Raw genomic sequence first — 19,328 nt, 5'->3', positions numbered from 1 at the left:
AAGGGACATTTTTCTCTCACAGACACCAACCCCACTCACACACACACACACAGAGAGCGTTTGCAGGATTCAAACCCCTACCTAACTATGTTATGACACTTGTGACAGATGCATTAGCAGAGCGCGCTATTCACATTACTGGAAAGTTTCTTTTCTCCTGCTGTACTTATAGGGTGCTGACATCATCGGTGTTTAGAAAGGGGAATGTGCATCCTGTGGGGAGGCAGACACCAAGCACACTCTGGCTAAACTGTCATTCCCTAGGGCAAACAGCCTAATGTTGACCTCTACACCCATATGTTTAATTGTCAAATGCACATTATTTGTTGCTGATAGACTGTTTGCACATCTTTATTGCCATAGCATTCCCTGTTTGTATGAACAACTTGTGCATCTGTGGAAGATGTTTGCATATGGGAGGGATCCACTATATCACGTATGTCTCTGTAGTCATTTAACTGTGTGCACTGGGCAGACTGCTGTAATGTGGTTGGTTCCTGGAATAACACATAAAAATACCAGATATGTGTGTCCAACTGCTAAACTGAGATTTGGCCTAAGTGTGTGAGCATGCCCAGTTCAGCCTTCCCATGGCATGTTGTCTGACATATGTCTCATTTATCAAAGTGTGTGAGCATGCCCAGTGTGAGCATTCCATATGTTGGACTCTGCAGCCCACCACATTTGTGGATGAGTGTGAACTTCAACAAATATCACCCGTTTATGGTTGTGTGTTGTGTGTCATGTTGTGTAGCTACTGTACAACTGCTTTGTGTGTGAACACAACAGGATTATACTGTGCCTGCAGTGTTTGCATGGGATACTTTGCATACAGTTGTCAACATCCTTTCACACTGACCTAACACTGTAGTACTGTATAGTGTACTGGTAGTACTTTTACTGTGGTGGACAGTATCCTGGGCTTTAGTGCTATCACTGCTTTACATTTCGATAGTGGGCACAACAGCCTGGTTAGGGGCCAGTTGTGTACATCTGACCATGTTGCATTCTGTTCAGATATGAACTACTTAAACCAGGCTTGTCCAACATTGGTAGTGTATTCCACAACGTAGGTGTACATTTGCAAACACTAGCGATGTGCCCTAGTCCATGTCTAATGCTAGTTGGAGAGTGTGTTTGTCCTTCAACACACATTGTAAGTGGAGTTTGCCATGACATATGTCATGGTTAGTATACTGTGCCTCTATCTACCTGTGACATGACAGTGATACCCAGGATAAAGCTACCATCTCCCATCCACTCATCAAGATTCCTATTGAGGAAGATTGATAAGTGACTCTATGGGTAGCCTGTACTGGGGTTCACTCATGGGTGGGGGTGGCTTCTGTGTTATGGATCATGCAGTACAGCTTGTCCTATGTAAGTCAGTGCTGGGGTTCAGGTCTCTCATGTGCATAGCTCACTGCCATTCAGATTGTACAAGGTGCAGCATGTTTATTGATACCAGCAACACATGGCATCTGTGCTAGCTCTTTGATACTCCTGGTGAGGTACTGTTGGGGACTTTACGGTTGATGGAGGTGTCTGCTGAGGTACATCCCACAGGGGCTATTGTAGTCAATTGTACCGCTGTTGAAGGATGACTGCAGAGCCACAATGACCTCCCTTATCTAGATCTGACAACCTTCATGATTAGGTGGGTATATGGTATGTTTCTGTAAACACTACGGCACATGTTTGTCCAATGCAGGATATCTATCACCTTGTGTCCCCAGGTCTCTCATTACATGTTAACTACATAATGGGTTAACACCTATGTGGTAATTGGTGGGCACTTACTGTATATCCACGGGGTTGACTATACACGTTTCTGCAATTAGCTTGCTGACATGGCTATGGCACCAGTTGTCTGTTTCTATGTGGCCCTTTTGTGGGATGCTTGTGTCAGCTGGTGGATCATATGTGGTGAGCAGTTTGTAGTCCTCTGCAAACATGTTCGGACACAGTCCTTCCATGTTTGCCTGTACCTATGGGACATATATACCAGACGAGGGAGATCCCAGGACCAAGCCTTGTGGGATGCCAGTTATATCTGGTTTGTAGTCTGACATGGCTGCAGCATGTCTGACCATGTCTGTTCTGTCCTTGGTCTGGTTTGCAACCCCTCTACTGACATAGGGGTTTATATTTAAGCTGGTGAGCTTATCTATAATGAACACGTAGGGCATTGTATAGAAGCCTTTGCAAGGTCCAGCTACGCTGTGTGGACCACATTGCCCTCATCAATGACCTTAATGACTGTTTCAATTGAATCAAACATGTTTAGGGGCAGGATCTGCACTTAAGAAAGACACACTGGGTAGGGTCCGGTGTCAGTAGGTCCTCAATATCTTTATGTCTGTGGTACATGCTGATCCTTTCCATAGCTGTGCAGGCCGAGCTTCTCAGGATTCTGGGGTAGTAGTTTTCAGTATCCATTCAGGCAACACCTTTGTTGAGAAGGACCACTGTTGTTGTACACTGCTCTTTGGGTACATATTCTGTGGTAAGGCTGACATTGAGCAGTAGTGTGGTTTGGCATTCCATTCATCTTGGAGTCCATGTTGCACTAAGCCCAGGACACCATCTCATACCATTGCTGCTGTGTGTTTTGCTTTGTAGATGTTGGCTGTTACCTAAGCATCTGCAATGTCAGGGGGCCAGCAGTCTGCTGGGATAGATATTCTGCATTCGGGGTTGCACTGCACCTGTCAGGATGTATGTTGGCAATATGTGTGTGTGTTTGTGATATTTGTGTGATTCAGAGCATATCTGTGAATTCCCAACATGGTTCCTACCATCAGTTGTGAAAGCCTTGGGATTATCCTTAGTGTCCTGTACAATTTGTATCTTCATAGGTTCATAGGTTCATACTAGGCTATCCACCCTAGGGCATTTGTTAGCCTAGCCAGAGTGTGTGTGGCTTTTGCCACCTCTTGCTATGTGAATATTATGGCCATTTATGATTTGCTTTGCTGTACCTCTGTCTGGACATGACACAGTGAAGACCCCCAGTGTAACTCTACAATCATCCATCCACTTGGCAAGATTCCTGTTGAAGAGTGTCAGTGAGGGGCTCTGCCTAACATGGAGTGGGATTCTGGTCCAGGGTGTGGGGAGCCTCTGGATTATGTATCTGTCCCACCAGCACATCTTATTTCATTATTTGTTGAGGTTGACATCTCTCACTCTCACAGCTCTGATGGATTTGAGTTTTCTGGGGTGGAGCATGTCCATTACTCCTGTGTTGGGCATGGCCTTCTACAACAGGCATGCAATGCCTCTGTGTAGGCAGTATGTGACTGCATTCAGCTGGGGTGTCTACAGCCAGGCAGCATATGACAAATATTTGAGACCCTTTATCCTCTTGGTGAGGTACCTTTGAGGTCTTTCTAACTGCTGCAGGTGTCAGGTAAGGTACATCCCGTATGAGGCATTGTACTAGATTATGGGTGTGATTAGAGAACAGTATAGGGGCACAATGACCTCTGTTGACGTAGATGTGAATCCTTTTCTGATACGGTGTCAAATGTAGACAGTCTTCCTAGCCACATTGGCAATGTGGGTGTCACATAACAGGTTACTGTCCACTTGTGTCCCTAGGTCCCTGGTTACTCCTTCCATACATAATGGTTTACCACCTATGTGGTAATTTGTGGTACCTTGTTTGGTATTTGGTGGGACATTCATACTGTCCAGTGTCTTCAGGACGGCTGGGTGGGGTTCCTGTGTGTGAGAGTGTGGTCTGTAGCATGCTACAGACTGTACAGCAGTCTTGCCTACAGTTAGTTGCACATGGGTGGACTCCAATGCCTTGTGCATTGTCAGTTACCTGGACGTATGGGTGTCTGTGCTGAATATGGATACTCACCCTCCTTTTATGTTTTGTTCCAGGTTTTGGGGCCATGACACATGATACGTGGTATAACCTGGTAGTGCTGGTGTGCTGTCAGGAGGCTTGCAGCAGGTTTCTGTCACTGCACAGACATCGATGTTCTCCATACTGGGGATGGCCTTGGGAGCATGCATATTGGGGTTTACACATCTGGCATTGGTCAGCATTTCTCTTATGTTTCTTTCCACTTATGTTTTCTAGGGTGGTGGGTCAGTCTTTTCAGCCTTGCCTACAAAAGGCTCTATGGAGGTGGCAAAGGCCTTATCCAATATTCAGACGCCCAGGGGTAACAGGTGCAAGCCATCCCAAGAACAGCTGCGTGGCTTGTCAAGCATGACATCCCAAGCAGACAGACATTGGATCCCCTTGGAATGACACCAGTAAGTGTGCCACTTGCTATGACTGATGATTCCGTGTTTGTACTGTGGCATTAGTCTTGGTAAGGGTAGGATGCTGCAAACGGTGAGTGTCATACCGGCCTGGACTACATAATCAGAGAGCTCATCTATGTTTCTTTTCATGTAGTCTAGGGAGGTACATCTCAGGTCATTCACACCAGCATGGACTATGACTGCATCGTATTTCCACTTGCTTTGGAATGACCTGCATTCTTCTGTTATGTGGCATATTGTGGCAGCCTACAGGCAGCTTACTGTACCCTTTCCCTTGTTCAGTCTGGTGTGTGGGACAGCAGTGCGTCTGACTATGGAGTCACCTATTACAACTGTATCAGGCATGTTGTTTCTCCTTCTGGCCTGTGACTGTTTGGCACACCAGCTTTGTGTACTATGTGTTGCATGTACTATGTTTGGAGGTTGTTTGATTGGGTGTCTGCTTTAGAGGCCTCTGTTGGTGTGCTGTGTTTGTAATTTGTGCCTCCGGGAATGTTTTTCTGTGTTTATGTGTTTGGTTTGCAGTTGTGATAGGTCTATGTGGGACTGTGTTTGTGGTGTGTGTGGTTACCTTCTCCTCCTGACTAGTTTTGGGGGTACTGAGTTGAGGGAGCTCAGCCTCCAGTTTGGATAGATGGTTGCATCTCTCACATATATTTGTATTTCTTGGGTGGAGTTGGGGTTGTCTGTGTACTTGGGGCAGGTGTAACATTGCCTCAAGATTCACAGATTCAACTTGTTGTGGCTGGCCTTAGTGGATTGTATGTGTGGACAGATTTTATTGCCATACTACTGATCAGTGATTACTTCATTGTTTATGTTTGCTCTATCATGTAGTAGCTTCCTCATTCTCTTGCATGGTTTGGTTATGGCTGGTGTCCACCATGCCAGATTCCTGCGTGTATGGCATTGTGTCTTGTTTTAATTTAGGATTGCATAATCCAAGCATTCCTGGCAGTGTTCATGGAATGGCTGTATTACAGGTTCTGAGGTGTGGCCCATATTTTGCACCTGCACAGGACCTTTAATGGATTCCACATCAGTTTGGAGGAGTGCAAATATTGCTTAACACATGTTTGCCACTGTGGTTTTCTGGCCAGGGACTGTGGTCAGGATTTGTATATCCAGTGTGATTACTCTATGGTCTGGTTTTACCAGTGAGCAATACACTTCTCATCTTGCCATCCAGTACCCATGTTGCTGATTATCACATCCAGTATGCTTACTCCTCTTGTGGGAGTGGTACGTTGTTCCTGGGCCTTTTGGTTTATGGATTCTATGAACTTTTGTCCTACACTGTTGGAGCTAGTATAATGCTCCCAGTCTATGTCTGGGTATTTTTAGTCACCCAATATAATGTGGTTTGGAGGACTTGATATATTCATGTATTCCAGCATAGGCCAGGTGCAGTTCCTGGTGTTGGGACAGTAGTCTGTAGCAGGCTATAAACTGGGGGCAGTTTTAGCCACTGTTACTTGACCATGGCTAGTCCATGCTGCTTTTGTTGTGGTACCAACATGGGGTGTGGTTATCCTTGACAATTCTTGCTAGTCACCCTCCTTTTGTAGCTTGTTCCATGTTTTGAGGCTGTACAGCACAGTATGAGGTGTAACCTGGTAGTGTTAGGGTGCTGTTGTGAGCCTTGACTCAGTTTTCTGTTACAGCGCAGATATCAACATTCTCCATACTGGGTGAGTTTAGACTGCATGCATCTTGCTGTTTCGACTTATCCCTTATCTTATTCTTATTCCTTCTGATACCTATGGAGATAGGTTTGTGTTTTGAGCCTTACCTATTCAGGGCACACTGTGGGTAACAACAGCCTTTGCCAGTATCCATATGGCCTGCACTGATAGGTGCACGCCAGTCCTAGCAGGTGGTGCATCATGTCATGCTCAGCATGTCATCCCTGACTGGCACACATTGGATCCCCTTTGACTAACTGCGATACTTCAGCCAATTATTGCACTTGATCATCTCATTGTCATGTTGTGGCATGATGCTTGGTGAGGGTAGGATGTTAGTCAGGGTCCTCTGGTGTGCATATAGTACATGGTGTTACATTACTTAACACATAGCATTCATGCCTCAGGTGGTGCTGCAGGGCTGCCTCTGTCGGATGCATATTACACTTCCCTGTACATGTTTGAGAGCAGGTTGTGTCATGTTAGGCATCCCTGTTACTATATGAGTGAGTCAGAGGGGTATCATTCCCAGGGTTCCTACTGAGCCAGTGTATGTGCTATGCGTTGCCTCTTTGCCAAGGCCAGGGCATACTGGGCACGCCTCCTTCTGCCTACTGGGGCAGGCTCAGGTTGTTCCTCCTCTGAGTCACGCTCTGCCTGTGATGGCCTTGGCAATGGTGGGGGCTGTTTGGCCCGGCCCTATGCTGGTCCTGCTGCAGCTGTTTTCGCAAGATCATATTATGTAGCATAGCACATACCATGACAATTTGGGTACATGTAGTTGGTGTGTACTGCAAGGCTCCACCAGATGTGTCCAGACACCGGAACCGTGACTTGAGCAGCCCAAACACATGCTCTATTACATTACGTGTTTGTGCGTGTGCCTCATTATGGCGTTCCTGTTCAGGTGTGTGTGCGTTTCTGATGGGTGTCATCAGCCACGGCTCCAGTGCATAACCTGCATCCCCCACTAGGTGTCCGTGCGGGATGTCCCCATTGGCAAATGTCTGGTACAGCTGCGTCAAATGCCAGATGTGGGAATCGTGGTAGCTCCCAGGAGAGCCAGCACACACATTCATTATTATGCCCTGCGCATCACACACGACCTGGCAGTTGATGGAGGGGAAGCCCTTGCGTTTGATGTATGCCCTACCCCGCTCACCGGCTGGTGCTTTGATGCGTATGTGTGTGCAGTCTATTGCACCCACTACCTCAGGGTATTCCGCTATTTGCTGGAAGAGACGCATATTGCTGGCCAGTACCTCACGGGCATTGGGGAAATATACATGATCACCGACATGTGCTGACATGGCATCCAGGAACTGGTGCAGTACCCTGGAGGCTGATGCCTGTGATATCCCCATCATATCACCAGTTGGTCTCTGGAAGGTACCTGTTGCTAGTATTCTTAGGCCAACACATACCTTGGTTTCCACTGGGATGGGTTCCCCTCTGTTGGTTCTGTGTGTGAGGCGTGGCCTGCACAGCTCCACTATTTGCTGCAGGAGGTCTCTGTCCACTCTATAGCTCTACTATCTCCAGCTCATGTAACCCGTGGTAGGTGACCCTGGGCCTGTACACTCTTCTCCGTCTCCTCACTGTGGGTCGTCTGGCAGCATCTGCATTGTCACCACCCTCAGCAAGTCGCCTATGTCTCATTATGACAGCTATGGCAGCCCCTAACATTTCTGCTCTGAGTTCAGCTTTTTCAGTTTTCACTTCTGATAACTTAACTCCTGTCTTGCAGTGTCTCTTGAGAGAAACATCCTGCACTGCTGTTTGCAGAGTTTTAAGTGCTGGGCTGGGCTACTATTCTGCCTGTGTACTTGCCTGCATCTAATTGTTTTCACCTGCTAGCTCTAGCAGTATTCCCTGCTAGCTTCCTACTAAATCTGTTGCTTCCTTTTTCCTTTCTGTTTCCTCAGGGTGGAGCCATGTGTAAACCAGCAGAAACACGCTCACAGTGGCTTACACGCGTGCACACATACTTACACAGTTCAGAATCTGCTTATTCGGATTAAAACGCATGCATGCCCGCGCAAACAGTGTTAAACATCTCCCAACACACTCCCACATGCTCAGTCTGCCTTACACGCGTGCACACTGCCTTACACGCGCGCACACTGCCTTACTCGCGCTTCATGGTGCGCACACGTGCGCATACACATCCAGCAAGAAACTTTGGTGTAAGCAACAGTGTACATCTTCCATTTCTTGACTTTCTCATGCTTATTTAGTGGCACACCTCTTTTCATGATATCTGTCTGACATCTGTCATGTAACTCTGACCTCCAATGGACTGCATTTCTTTCTACCATTCCCCCCTGTGATGTCACCTATCTCCTACTCTGTTCCTCCCCCTTCTGTAACTCTTACACTACTCAGACTGTGCTCATTTGCTATGTGACAGTGGATTTCAGTATCCTAACACTCATTTGCATCAGATTGCCTACTAATGCTTAGTTACATGTCTTAGACTCAGCTTCCCCCCTTAGCAACCACTACACGGTGGCCATGTTGGTTTTGGTCTGCTGGTCCCTGCATTGACATTCCATGTATTGCATAAAACCCACATTTGTGGGTTTAAAACCTTCATTTTATGTTTTATACAGCGCAGCCCGTTTGTGAGGGCTGCGCTTGGGTTTAAACATCGGCAATCGCCAAAAAATTATATTTTTAATATATTTGCATCAGGTTACTTTGCCAATGGCCACATATTTGGCCATTGGCATGCTGCCTGACACATATGCACCCTTTATTTGGAGCTGACATAGCTCCATTGCAGTTGTTGCACAAACGTACTCAGTTGTCAACTGAGTACATTTCTGCAGCTAAAACGGCTCTTACACGGGCTGTTCTGGGCTTCCTGGATCGCTAATCATCCTCATTTGCATGCTATTCGGCTGCAAGTGAGGTGATTAGCTTATCCACGCCCACTCCGTGTAAGAGCCGTTTTAGCTTGTCTCTTACACGGACTTTGGGCTGTTCCTGGATCGCGAAGGCTGCATGGAGTCTTACACTACTCTTAGACTCCGTGCAAGCCTTTGTGAATCCGGCCCAAAGTCTTACCACAAAAATATAGGGCAATAATGGAAAGCAAGGGAAGAAATCAAATGTCATCATAGAAGTATTGAATAGATAAAACTATAAAGCAATTAAGATGAGAAGTGTCACTGTTAGAAGAATACAAAAGAGGGAACAGATAAACAAAAACACTTAGCAAGATAGACACAATAAAAGCAAAGTGCAGTGTTAGAACAGACCAGTATCTATCTTACACCACTGCAAGTAATAAACTAAAGATATCAACAAAGACAGAGACTCTTAAGATAAGCAGATAGATATACAGGAAAAGTACAAAATAAGCAATTCATTGATTACTCAAAAAAGTTTTATAGAGAATTGGGAAACAAAGCAAAAGGAATAGAAACACTACTAAAAATTGAAGAAGTAGACACATTTTGGAGAAATATCTATGAACACACCGTAGAACATAATAAAGATGCTGAATGGATGGAAGAAGTAAACGAAATGGTAAAAAGTTTAAATGTACAGGATACAAAATGGGATGAAGTAATGGCCAGAGAAAATGACAAAATTAAGAAAAGCTCCTACCTAGGAAACCCCAGACCCAGATGCAGTACCTAACTTTTGGCTAAAAGTATTAACATCTTTACATGAAGATTTAGCCCTGAGTAAGAACTATTTATATGCACACCCTGAAGAGACACCAGCCTTGTTAACAACAGGAAAAAATGATACTTCTTAAGATTGAAGCTTCTAACTATCATAAAACCTATAGACCAATAATTTGCCTTCCGACAATGTCTAAACTATATGCACTGTAATCGATCCCAACAGAGTTTACAGTCATATAGGAAAAAATTCAGTCATAGCAATAGAACAAAAGGGCAACAAAAGAAAGTCATATGGAACAAAGGATCATAGGTTGTTAAATAAGGTCATAATGGAAAATTGTAAAAAAGGGAAGAAACTAAATATGGCATGGACAGATTACAAAAAAGCATTTAATAGCATCCCACATTCATGGATAAAGGACTGATTGATTACAGGCATATAAGATACACACTGCATCGATCAATTTCATTACAGTGACCAGGAAACAGTAGCAAACCACTTTGCAGCTAAGTTACGAAAGAGGACAAATTATTATCCCAAGGATAAAAATTCAAAGTGGGATATTCCAGGGTTGTCTCTTTGTCACTGTTGCTTTTTTGTCTTAGCCTACTTAACAGATGAAGTCATGGTTATAATTTAGTTTCCAGACATACCTCTCAACCTCTTAGCACAAGAAATCTGGGCAGAGCCTAAAATTATAGGGGGACAAAGGCCCAAAATAGGGACAGATTTTAAAATTTGATCTTATAAACTTGTAAAGTTTCTAGAATAACAGAATTTGTGTTAGCATTCATTTTATGAAGGATATGCAGTCTGAAACTCAAATGTATGTCATTATTTAGTGAGTTCAGTCTTCAATGATTTGCCAGAAAATAAATTTTAAATGGAACAGACCAAAAATTCGAGGCAAAAATCTGGACATTCTGTGAAAATCTGGACAGTTGAGAGATATGCTCTTAGAAAACAACACAGTGCAAAGACTTCTCATCTTCTTTTTTGTGGATGATTTAAAACTGTATAGTTCATCAGAGGAGGAGTTGAAAGTAGAACTAGAAGTGGTCAAAACTTTCTCAGAGGACAAAAGAATGTCATTTGGCCTTTGATACATGTGCAAATGTAGCATTTAAAGCAGGAAAACTTCATCACAATGAAAATATTAGTCTGGGACAGGAATGTGATATAAAGGAACTTGAGCAGGAGGGAGCATATACATTTTGGGAATTAATGAACTGATGATAAAACATGAACAAATGTGAACAAATCTCGATAAGGAATATTTTAGAAGACTAATGTTAATACTGGAAATAGCCCTGACATCTAGGAACAAAGTCCAAGCTATAAACCAATTTGCTCTTCCTGTTCTAACTTATAATTTTAGGGTGACTGACTGGCTCCAAAAAGTATAGCGTCAGTTGGACAGGAAAACAAGAAAACTGCTTCACTTAAATGATACATAAAAATTAGTGTATACCAAGATTATACATTTCTTGTTCTGAAGGAGGTATGGGCATCCTCGAAATTGATTACATGTATAGATCTACAATCGTAGGACTACATACATATTTGCTGATGTCATCAGATCCAAACATAGTGAAAGTTTTGAAACATGAAGAGAACAAGTCTTAAGATGACTTCCCAGCTTAGTCTAGCAGAAGCATATTGGTGTCAAATGGGGATGGAAAGCAAACCAGTTTACAAAAACAAGGCAGCAACTGAATGTGCTAAAAAACAAAGGAAAGAATATAAGGAAAAGGATCAGATGAGAAGCAAGAAATGTGGAAAAGGCATAAATATAGTTGCAAGAACTGCAAACTCCTGGAACAACCTCATGTTGATCATGATCTTATGCAGGAATGGTTAAGGAGAGGTGAAATTAAACCAAAAGATGAAGTTTAATATGGGCGGCCCAGGATGGTGGACTATGTATATATTGGTTTATAAAGTCCATTGAGCATGTGGGAGAAACAGACAAATGCAAGTTCTGTAAAACAGAACTGGAAACAGTTGCACATGTTGTTGCTGGATGTGATACACTAATGGTAGAGGGCCTATATACTGAAAGGCATAATAATGTGACAAGACTGTTGCACTGGAGATTCTGCAAACTTTACAATACTTAAGTAGCTGAGAAGCATTGGAAACATGAGTCACAAAGCATTATAGGGAATGATGAAGCCTACATCACATGGGATCACCTAGTTCCAACAGTTCAAAAATAGATACTAGAAAACCAGGTATAGTAGTCCATGGAAAGAAAACAAAATTAGCATTGATCACTGAAATTGCTACACTAAGTGATCAGAGTGTCTTATGTACAGAGAGACGCAAAGTCATAAAATACCAGGATTTGCAGGCAGAAATGAGGGAAAGTGGAAGAAGGATGCCCAGACAGTTCCAATAAAAGTAGGAACAATGGGTCTCATAAAAAAAGAATTTACAGGTTTATTTAGATATGCTACTGATACATATAATGTCATATGAATTGCAGGAGTCAATTCTGGGCACATTGTGGGTGTTACAAAGAGAACTTTTGACTAGCATCAAAGATTGAAACAATATTAATTTCTCAAACTTTAATCATACTTTGACTTAGGAATGTGGTCCATTACTGTCATGGTGTTAGAAACCCAAAATACTCAGAAAAACTAAACAGAGAGAACTACTGTTTCCATGTTCATAGGTTCATAGGTGTATACTAGGCTAACAACCTTTTAAGGCCCTTATAAGCTTAACTGTGCAACCCAAATGTAACCCACAAATTTTATTTATATAGGGATGATTTTCTGACTGTCTATGTCCCTCAGAGACAAGGTGCTAGACCAGGGATGAATTTCCATCCATTGGTCCAGATTGTGCTTAAACAGGGTTAGGGACAAACTCTGCTTCACATGGGTTGAGAGCCAGTTCCAGAGAATGAGAATGCTGAGAAGCATATCTGTCTCTCCAACATGTTCTATTTATTTTGCAAGCAAAATTTAGGTCTTTTTGATCTTGTTGTTCTGATGCTGTTTGTTATGTGGATGTGCAAAAGGTTCATCCAAACAGGGTCCAGGGATGCCTTGTAATCCAGGTAAAGATCACCTCTCAGAAGTCTGTATGATACTGAGTAAAGAGACAGAGCTTTTAGGTGATCAACGTACGACATTGCATTTACTCCCTGTATTATTTTTGTAAGGAACCTTTGTGGATGTTCCAGTTGCTGAATGTCTCTGGCCTGATACATGCCGAAGGGGGCATTATACTCTATGATGGGCTTGATGAGGGCCTAGTCTAGTGGTATAATTTGACCTCTCTGGATCTAGATGCCATGCTGTTATTTATAAGGCCAGCAACACAGAATGATTTTCAGGGACACGTTGGTCAAAGGCTAGGTTACTGTCTACATGAGATCCCAGATCCCTGACTAGTGAATCAACTTTTAGGGGTGTTTATTAATGGTTTAGTTACCTGGGGTGGCTGACTTCCCTAAAGGTACTAGAATGCCTTTCTTGGCATTGGGTTTTAAGCCATGGCTTTAACACCAAGTGTTTGTGTTAGACCTTCCTGAAGAGTGTCCTCATCTTAGGGGATTTCAGTGAGTGCTCCCAGTTTGCAAATATCTGCGAACCTGGTCACCCAGAGACATTTGACATTGGCTTTGACCTCTGAGAAGTCGATACCAAAGAGAAGCAGGCAAACTACAGATCTCTGAGGGACTCCACTGGTGAGCAGCCTCTTTGTGGAGGTGGTCTCATTGATTGTAAACTCTTGGGTCGTATCCCTGACCCAGTTATTTATCTAGTGTGTTATAAAGGGACTTATGCCTGGTCCCATAAGTTTAACAATGCCCAAGCGGAGTATTGTATCAAATGCTTTAGCCAGTTCTAGGTAGGTAGTATGCATTACATTCCTTTCCTCCATTGCTTAGACTTCAAAGAAGTCCACCAAGTTGAGTAAGCATGATCTTCCCTTGGCAAAGCGAAACTAGAAATAATCCAGTGTCTGGAGGTCTCCTATGTCCTTTTTGATAATTATCATGATATTTTTTCTATGGCTTTGAAATAAGACTAGCTAGACTAATGGGTCTGTAATTTCCAGGATCTATTGAAGGTCCTCCCTTATGAAGAGAGATGACTGTTTAAGTCCTACATTCTCATGGTACAAAACCTGTTTTAAGACTATAGTTAAATAGTCGCCAGGGATCTGTTAAGTAATATTCTAGACTGTTCAGGAGGCATCCTGGGATGTTATTGGGGCCCACTAAGGCCAGGGCATGCTTCCTAGTTGTAGTTGGAGGGGTTATGTTTGAGGGTATTTCTTCAGGGATGGTTGTGGTTGAGAGAGGGTAAAGTTAGAACTTAATTTGTCCATTAACAGGTTCACTATATCACCATGCTCAGTGAATGGTGCACCATTAACCATCAGTTCAGCACATTGGTGTATGCTACCCTTGAGGTTTCTGACATAGGTTGATAAGTAAGTCTAGGCTAGCTGCCCCTGTGGGCCATTTTAGGCCTAGCCAATTTCACTTTTTGTGCTCAAAATAGCCTATTCCATTTGGTTACAGATTGGCCTTACCCATCCTTTGGTCGATAATTATATATTACGCCTAATAAGAATAATTGAGGTCATGCCATAGATAATTTGAGGGGACCCATGCATGGGATAACTCATTCAGCAGCTGCATCTGTCCATTAATAGTACAGGAGGTGGTCCTGGGGTAAATTTTCTGTAACTGAAGAAGGCTTTATGGCTATCTTTCACCTGGGAGTCTATCTTAACATCAAAGTTGGCTTTGTTTGACCTAATTAGCCCTCTTCATTTCCTATTTAATTTGATGAGAGAGTTTTTATCGTTATCTTTATGGGAATCACCCTTCTTGATTTTTGCCATAATTATTTTCCTTTTGTTCTATATTCTGTATAATTTGAGATGCCACCAGGGCGGTTTGTTTCTGGAGCTAGCTCTGGGCTTACTTCTGGTAAATACAGTAGCCTCTATGTGGGCATTGGCATTGTTATACTGAGTTTCTGAGAGCAATTCAGAGTAGGCTTCTGTATTCACAGTGTTTGGAGGGGCACTGAATTTTGACAAACCATCACTTAATGAAAGGTAGTTTGCCTTGGAATAGTTCCTAGCTGTTACTTATTTTTACTGGGGTTACAGAGTTGATTTTGATTCTGATGTAGTCTGTTTTATGATTGGACCTTAGCAAGGAGGAGAAGACATTGGGGGGGGGGGTGCAGCTTTCTTCCATATTTGTTAGTATGAGGTCCAGTATGTTGGAGCCTCTAGTGGGTGTATTAACTGTATGGGGAAGGGTGTTTGTATTTATGAAGTCCAGGAACTTCTGTGCCTGTAGATTTGAGGCCATGTATGATTCCCAGTCTATATAGGTGTAATTCAAGTATCCCATGAATAGGGTGTTAGGCTCAATGGTGTCTCCGATAGGTCCAAGTATGCATTGTGAGTTTCTTCAGACATGGAGAGTGACCTATAGTTGGCTAAGATATAGTACGGGATTTTGTCTATGGTGATTTGCACATGGAGGAACTCCAGTGCATCATCCTGTTTGACCAGCCTAGAGGCATGCTTGTTACAGATGTATATTGTGACACCTCCACCTTTAACCCCTGTCTCTGCAGCTACTTGTCTAAAAATGTAGGAGGCACTGAAACCTTGCACTGCTGGGATAGTCTGTGCCACCTTAAACTATGTCTCGCTAACTGCACAGATATCTATATTCTTGAGTGTGAGGAGGGCTTGGAGTGCATGTATTTTTTTTATTTAGGCTCCTGGCAGTGAGCAGTAACACCCTGTGGTTCAGTTGACTTGATTTTGCTATGTTGATAGGTTTGTCAATTTGCCATTGCCTAAAAAAAGCAATCAAAAGTTCTGTGTTGCCGCATGCCTCTGTTTTCTAGGCAATTCTCTGTAGGCTTGGAAAACATTAGAATTAACATGTTTATGAATGGCATTGAAAACTCTTTACATCACCAGTTTTCCCCTTTCCCATGTAGCATGCTGTTTGTGTTTGTGACAGTTACATATACATGCATATAAATACATATATGTATATATATATATATATATATATATATATATATATATATATATATATATATATACACACACATACATATACACACTTTAATGCCATGCTCACAAGATTACTAAGCAAATGCCCCCACAATAAAACATCCAAAACACTGCAATTGACTGTTTTCTGTCAGGGCTCAGGGGTAAAAAGATTTTCTGCACATGACATATATGTGTAACCTACGCAACAGGCAATTTTTTATTGAAACAGTATCATAAAGCCAAAAAATGTGATGAATTATACTTTGAGTATGTGCTGATGTGTGTCTCCCATTATGCTTAACAATCCTTTAGACCCACAATTACCTTACCCTTGCAATACCCACCTCAATGCATCTTTCCAAAACACTTAAAGTATTGACAAATGTTTTCATATTATGTCAAAAAATATAATACCAGTTGAACATAGCTATACTTGACAAGATGAACTTGTAAAAAGTAGTGTTTACCTTTTACATAGAGCTTTACTTTGTCTTAATAGTTCACAAGCTGCTATTCTATGACTTCTGGAGAGATGATGAGATGGTTCTCCATGCTTTCCTCCACGCTTGTATAGCACAAATTCACATGGCTGAGCATGATTATTATGCTAATCAGGCCTCATTTCATTATTGATTGTGAACCAGTCAGTTTAGGTGTTGAAATATCCTGCTAAACATCATGCCCAGGTGTACTCAATGCCATGCACAAATCTGGTTCCCTGCAGGCAGCACTTTGCATGCATGGTCCAGTTTATGCCTTCTGGGGAATCTGTAATTTGAAATGTAACCTTATATGTAAATGGAGTTGCTGTAGTACCTGCTTTCTTGGTATCATATGCAGAGATGCAGGACTGCCATGACTCACAGCTTCAAGTGCTATTAAGTACCATTATATACAGTACCTATATTATCCTAGCCTGCCATCTGCCATGCAAATGAGCTGCCCATCAATTCCCATAATTGCGTGGCAAATGGTACATATGAAAACCATGCTGGACACACATTTCTGACCATTTTTCCTGTGATTTTTCATGTCGAGACATCATGACTGGAGAAGGAGAAAGAGAAGGTAGAGCTCCTTTTAAAGCACGGAACTGGTATATTGAGGAGACAAAAATCCTTCTCCACTTTCTCAATACAGACTATAGCCAGAGGCTCCTGCAGTAGTGCTATCAAGAGCCACAGTACAAGAGTGAAACCTGGAATAGTTTAATCTATCACTAGTGCCACTGGCATCCCACTCACAGGGTAACAGTGCTGTCATCATTACAGTGATATGAGCCAATGAAATCCTAGCCTCCTAGGGTGATGGAAGAGTGAAGTTAACCAGCCAGTACAGCCAATGTGCTGTAAGTAAAAGTTATATTAGCTATACACACAACCTGCCAGTATGTGCCATACACACATTGTACACACTGCTGCTTTTCTGTTTTAAGTCTCTGAAGTTGGTACAGAGAATAGGCAGCTGGACAGGAGGAGATTACAAAGCCTAAGTATGTACCAGGATGAGCATACTTGCTTCATAATGTACAGGTTTTAATATTAATATTGAGTATCTATTCAAGTAGTATAGATGCACTTTCATACAGTATACCTTTCATAAATCACTGCCACACCTGTGCTAACTTCTGTAGTTCAAAGGTAGCAATATATCTGTTGGATGTTATTAGTGTGTATCTGCATGTACCCTGCCATATACCTGTTCAGTGGATCAAGATGTTAAACCTGTGCTTTGACATTGAGATTATGCCTGTGGTTCAAGTCCTCTACTTTCATGTGTATTCTGAGCATTGAGGTGGCTGTTTCATTATAGTAACAAGATTAGAAGTGAAAAATATGTATGAGCTACGAACTGTTTTAGCGGACATTTATGTCAGTATACTTGATTCCTTTGAATACAGTACCTATGAGGGGAATATATATCTGAGCAACAATTTTTCTTTGTATATGTACATTTCAATCAGACATCATATTATTGTGTGTTGTACTGCAGTTTCCCATTGGATTGTCAAAGTAGCTCAACACTTTAGTATTTTGGACATCTGGTGAACATTGCTACTGCTTGTCATATAGAAAGAAGCTATGCTGCCAAATTTCACACATCCAACTAGTATGGTCAGTCACTGTCACAGACTATTTATAGTGAGCTTTTTTGCCACCAGTTGTGCAAATGAGCTGCCCAGTCAAGCAAGTTATGTTATACCCTCTCAAGCTGTTTAGGATCTATCCTATATCTTTATGTTGGTTAAACTCCTAGGCTAAAAGTTTACTGCAAGTGCACCAGGCATGTTAAGAAATACAACCGCCCATAGAGGGACTGTTCATCATAAAAGAGTACAGGTGTTACACCTCGATATATGCATGGTTGGCACTTAGGTGATATGTTTTGTATTGAATGAGAGTAGTTTAGGGTTGATTACACAGATGTCAGCACCTACTTGCTTCCATGCACTAATGCCCATAGCTCAATATGTTGAGGTGCTGTTATCCTGACATTATGATAAAAGTGGGTTCAGCTCTCTTCTCCACCCTGGTAGAGTTTTTGTTCTGCCAGTATATGATACAAAGCATCAGTGTGTATTTCAGGGCAGTTATTATTTTTTTTGAAGATTGTTAATGTAGCTCAGTATATAAATGTAATGCCTTTAAGGTTTTTGGTGATGAGGGTTGTGGGTTCAACTCCCTTTGGAGCTGGCAATTGCTGTCTCATTCATTCTGCAAGTGTGAGATGGTGCCTTGGAAGTTATGACTGATGAAGACTGTGGGTTCAAGTCCCTTAGGGGGTGGTTATTGGACATGGCAATGTTACAGTGGACTGGTTATTTTATAAGTCATGCATCATGGTACACATAAAGTAGTAAGACTCAGATGATGTTTTACCTTCAATTTTTCACTTCATTTGTACTCTCTCTCCCTCTTTCTCATTACTCTTTCCATTATGACCATTTATTTTTATGTATTTGTTTTTTTTTCTCTCCATTTCTTTTGCATTTGTATACAGCAGCATCCAGACCAGCACCCTTTCCACCATCCTGGCTATTTCCCTACCACTGGTGTCTACTACACTATAGCCAGCAACACCACACAGCCAGCAGTATTCTCAGCTGTCGTCATCACCTCCACTCTCCTGGCAGCACCAGCAGAAGACACTCACTGGCACTGCTCATGAAGGTGCTACTTGGTTTGGACCTGTGCACTTGCCGCCCTTGCAAAGTTTTGTTTCTGCCATAATAATACTTACAGCTATCAGCTACAGTTAAGGTGGCACATATGTCATTCTTCAGCAGCTGCAAGTGATGATGGGGGCATTACTGATGAGCTGCTGGATGTCTGAATCTGCCATTTTGAGACCCTCCTCCAGTAACACATTGAGTCACATCCATGCTCTTCCCTGGCATTAAAATTAGAGCCAAGACAGTGGTGAGAGAGCCCAGGGAGGGGAACACTATCTCAATGGATCATGGCTGGCATGGAGTACAGCTGCACACCCCATTCTATCCCCCTTCTCTGTGTTCCCTTCTGTTTTGTGATTATGCTCACACCTGCTTGTTGTCCAGTCTTCCCCATCACCATTATCTTTCCTCTGCATGTCTAATACCTCCTCATTGTCTTCACCATCCCTGATTGGGTCAGCACCTTCCCCATCAGTCATGTCTGC

The sequence above is a fragment of the Protopterus annectens genome, chromosome 6.part0 (assembly GCF_019279795.1).
Source record: "Protopterus annectens isolate FY-2018-M chromosome 6.part0, PAN1.0, whole genome shotgun sequence".
In the NCBI taxonomy this organism is placed as follows: Eukaryota; Metazoa; Chordata; order Ceratodontiformes; family Protopteridae; genus Protopterus; species Protopterus annectens.
The sequence above is the reverse complement of the archived record's forward strand: the minus strand, read 5'-3'. Positions refer to the sequence as shown.